The sequence below is a fragment of the Penaeus monodon genome, chromosome 27 (genome assembly GCF_015228065.2).
Source record: "Penaeus monodon isolate SGIC_2016 chromosome 27, NSTDA_Pmon_1, whole genome shotgun sequence".
In the NCBI taxonomy this organism is placed as follows: Eukaryota; Metazoa; Arthropoda; class Malacostraca; order Decapoda; family Penaeidae; genus Penaeus; species Penaeus monodon.
The window spans coordinates 36,684,424-36,688,229 of NC_051412.1; positions in this window are offsets into that span (position 1 = coordinate 36,684,424).

Consider the following 3,806-nt stretch of genomic DNA (forward strand, 5'->3'; position numbering starts at 1 on the left):
GCAAAAATGCCCTAAGAAGAATTATATCATAAAAAGAGGAAATAGGGAAAACAGCTTCATAGGCTCTCCATGAGGCAATTTTAGCAGCAGTAATGCAGAAGAGACTCTCCAAGTGAAACTGTGCCTATGTGTTTTGAAGATGTAGACCTTATAGACTGTGTTAATGAGGAATATGAGTAGATAAACCTGAATGTTAGCTTAGAAGGTAAAATAGACAGATACGCTAATGTAGTTATAATGTAGGCCATATTACAAGGAAATTTCCCTAGTACCAGCTCGCGGCGAAATTTCAAAAGGGAATTGAGAAAACCAGATTAACACAGAATGTCGACAAAGTGAAAACTACTGAAGCCAAGTGACGAGTTCATGAGGAAATCTACCCTAATTATCATCCAACAATCATGAATGTTTGGGTCTTTGTTCAAGTGTTTCCGTCCTCTCGCCTCCCATTCCTATATTAAGGCTGGAAAGGCTCGAGTCACTATTTATTTCTCTAAGCTTTGCCCATTTTTGGCCAAGGTAAGCAGAACGCTAAATGACGAGGCCAGTCTTGTATAGACTCTAGTTATCATAATGTTCACATGATATAAATTCCTTGCACCTGTGGTGAAGTTTCTCCCAAAGTGCCCTGCAATGACGCATGTAAATATGTTAAGAAAATAAGCTGGAGGATATAGGTACAGTGCCATTAGGTTTCAAAGACATGATGGTGATGCTCTTGAAGGATATAGTAAAGGCTGAGGAGACTGTGGCAGCTTCCATACAACTGGGGACGACCTGGCCATCATCAAGCGGGTTGGGCGGCTAACCCAAAGTGCATGTCTCAAGAACATTTTATTTAATCGTCATAGTCATACAGTTAGATATTACCAGCTATTCCTTTCTCTCAGTCTCATAGTGACATTCACCAAGGAGATCACGCTCTTTTCCTTGGACGAGTGGGATCTCTGATAACTTAGACTAGCAACAGCCTAAAGATCCAGAAGGGCACGCTCGGTGGCGCACAGGTGACCAAGCTCATTGCTTTTACATGGTGCCACTCGTCCTCGACAGCACTGTCAATGGCATCATTAAGGTATCAAGACTTCCTTGTGACCCTTAGTGACAGGTCAATTATTTTACCAAAGACTAGTCGTATCCCCTTTGGGATATCCTCTTAGCTGACCTCACTGTCTTTAGGGGTTACTTTTGCTTGCTTGCTAAAACAGAGAAGGCATTCGTCGAGAATGGCTAAGAATGGTTCAAGATGTACGACGTTGGAGAGTACACCGAGAGTACATCGGGAGTTTTGCACGTCATTGACAGGAAGGATGATCTGGAAAACTGCGGGAGAGTTCATCTTACCTATACTATACACCAACAACAGGCATGTACCATAAGAACATCTTCATTGATGAGGTGCAGTAGACCCCTATGAGCAGCATAGTGTAACAAGTCTGTATCACAAGCACAGTAGATCCGTGTAAAAAAGATCCACTCTCTTAACAATGTTGTCTATCAATGTGTCATGCAAGAAATGGCATAGCACAGGATTCATGTTCTGACATTGAAAGTCTTGGCAAGAAACAATTTACAGATTTGCGAAGAACGATTGATCATCAGCTGTATGGTTTTGAGCCCATTTTAATCAGCCAGTACTCTCTAGGATGATTAGTCCAGAGACTGTAAAAGTTACCACTGCATCATCAAGAGCAAAGAGTAGTAACGTTTGTGTACCATTTACTAATAACAGAAAACTTTCATTACAGAAAACGGTGGCCCCTTGATACGAAGGCTATCCTACAAAGGGAAACCCACAGGACTGGTAGTTATAACGGTAAAGGGCTAGACATTAAATGGAGTTCATGATTTGCTGAAGTGTTTAGGTTGAAGAGAGCCTATGTTGGTAATGTAAATTACTAACAAAAATTGTGGCAAGCGAGTCGGCAGGTTTATTACTCAAGACTAAACGAGAGGTAGATTCAAACAGGACTAAAATTCTTGACAAAACCATAATCCAGAAGATATGAAATATCCATTCCCCAATTCAGCGTGGCTGAGAGGATAATCAAATTAAGAGGTGGGTGTTTCATTGGAAATATATGAATGAGGTAGTCTGTTGGTGTTTGTGTTTTGTTCGAATTGCAGAGCTCACTGTCTGAGTGTTTCAGTTGAGACACAGCGTTGTCTTAATTGAAATAGAGTCACAGTACTCTGTGTCTATATTTGCATTTGTGTTTGTATTAAAATAATCTTAAGAACTGTATGAAGATTGACCAACTTGTGTACCTAAACAGTGCACGTGTATCAAAAATATGACTCCAGAGCGAGTTCAGTCTTAAAAGCTGCAAGAAAATCGGCTGCTGACAGTATATCAAACCAAAACACTATTAAAGACTAAATGATTGACTACTGAATAAGACTAAAGTGCTGTAGCCCAAGACAACACTCATGATAAGAAAATATTTGATATTTTCTTGAGAGAGGCAAGAGGATAATGCGAATGACAATTGATATTACATTAACTTCAAAATGCAAATATACTGAGGTGAAAATAACATTTCACGGAACTTTCTAGACGCTAGATGAATGACAAAAAATTTCTAAAAGGCTAGTCAAATTGTAGTACAATTGGGGAATGCTTATGGTGTATATAAAAGGATACAGTTTCTTTTGTCTTTTTGCTGTCTTCTTATAAATCAATTGTGGTGTTTTGATAGAAAGACTGCAACATTTGAAGTCTCACAAAATAAATAATTTCATTAATGCCTTTGTAAGAATTAAGCCTCATAATAAATCATAAGTTTCCTTTGTGAATGTGTGTAGCACTTATGTTGTTTTTGTTAATTTGTTATATAAAATGCCAAAATTGAATATAACATTAAATATGGTATAGAATGGTTAATGTTTTCAAGCACTCGTTTTTGTATTGTCTAGATGAATATTAAGGAACAATGAAACTCACTCCTCAAACCAAGGACTGAAGATGTAATTGCTGTACAATCCAGTTATATGCTACATAAATTTTGCTGAAAAATTCTGAATACTAAGAACAGCATATTGTATCTAGTTCTTTCTTTCATATACTTTCAGGGAAGCAGATTTTCTATTGCATATACAGAAAAAAAAGATTCTCTTTGTAAAAATAAAACTCACATTTCAGTTTTAATACCATTGTCATGCAGAGACAACTTGCTTCAGTGAAATGTATTTCTGGGATAACTACCATATCCTAAAACTTGTACATAAAATAAATTATGCTGTACTAAAAAGTAAATAAACATACCGAATGATGTGAAATGATCAAGAAAAAACATAATGCAATGTAATTCAGTCACAATTTTAATGAAATGTTATTATGCTACACAAAAAAATATCTGTGGATACATCTTTCATGTAACTGAAAGACAAGACTTTCTGGCAGTTGATAGAGACAGATACCTATTTCTTTGTTACTCTGACTTATTGAATGATCTCTTTAATGGAATATGTTTTATTGTAAAAATCTGAGAGCTTTTACTTCTTTGCCTACTCTTTATTTTACCCTAAATTTTCATCCTGCAAATTGGTTAACTAGAAATAATTAACAGATTGGAGGAATTACTTTAATAGATCTCGTAACAGCCACATTTCTTGTAACTCCTTTACCCTGTATAAAGTAACGTATTTTGAAATCATTCATCTGTGTTCATATTGGTTAATTATCATTACTAATCTGCAATCAAATTCTTTTGAAATATACAATCTTATACAGCAAAAATATATTTTGTCTCAGGCCAAACTAGCTAAGCTCTTAAAACTATAATCACACAACACTAAATACTTCT